The sequence below is a fragment of the Saccopteryx bilineata genome, chromosome X, assembly GCF_036850765.1.
Source record: "Saccopteryx bilineata isolate mSacBil1 chromosome X, mSacBil1_pri_phased_curated, whole genome shotgun sequence".
In the NCBI taxonomy this organism is placed as follows: Eukaryota; Metazoa; Chordata; class Mammalia; order Chiroptera; family Emballonuridae; genus Saccopteryx; species Saccopteryx bilineata.
The window spans coordinates 100,017,146-100,018,048 of NC_089502.1; positions in this window are offsets into that span (position 1 = coordinate 100,017,146).

Genomic DNA, 903 nt, shown 5'->3' on the forward strand with positions numbered 1-903 from the left:
TTTTAGCGCCTGAAGCAAGGCCATGGAGCCATCCTCAGCACCCGGGGTCAACTTTGCTCCAACCATTGGAGGACATCCACATGCAGGGCCAAAGCTCTACTCCTGAGCCAATTTGCCAGGGCTCTCTCTCTCTCTCTCTCTCTCTCTCTCTCTTTTAAATTAAATGAGAGGCGGGAGGCAGAGACAGATTCTTGCATGTGCCCTGACTGGGATCCACCCGCAAGCCCCTGCCAGGCGATGCTCTGCCCAGCTGGGCTGCAGTTTTGTTGCTCAGCAACTGAGCTATTTTAGTGCTTGAGGCCGGGGCTATGGAGCCATCCTCAGCACTCAGGGCCAAGTTTGTTTGAACCATCCCAGCTGTAACTAAGGGAGGGGAAGAGAGAGAGAGAGAGATGGAGGGGTGAAGAAACAGATGGTCGCTTCTCCTGTGTGCCCTGACCAGGAATCAAATCCAGGACTTCAATTTGCTGGGCCGATGCTCTACCGCTGAGCCAACCTGTCAGAGTCATGCCAGCCTAATTCTAACTTCCAGGCCTTTCTACTAGCAAGTTTAATTATCCTATCTTTCTCAATCACGTGTCCTTCCATGAGAGCCTTTGTGAGATCTCTGACTTTACTACACGCCTCACCCCAAGCCCCGACTCTCTTCCTTCCTCCATCTCTGTCCAGTGCTGTCCCCCTCCCCCACCACCTCCGCTCTGTTTCCAGCTTTTTTTGGCTGCTGTCTCTTTCTCCTCCTCCTCCCTCCTTCACTGACGCTGAATAATCAGACCTGGCTGTCCTGGTTTCCGGAAATACCCATGTGTAGGCAGCGGCTCTGCGCTGAAGCAGGGATGGATGGATGGATGGGGGCTGCTGGGCAGCCCCGGGACCCAAGTGGAAAGGCATTAAAATGCAAGGGCC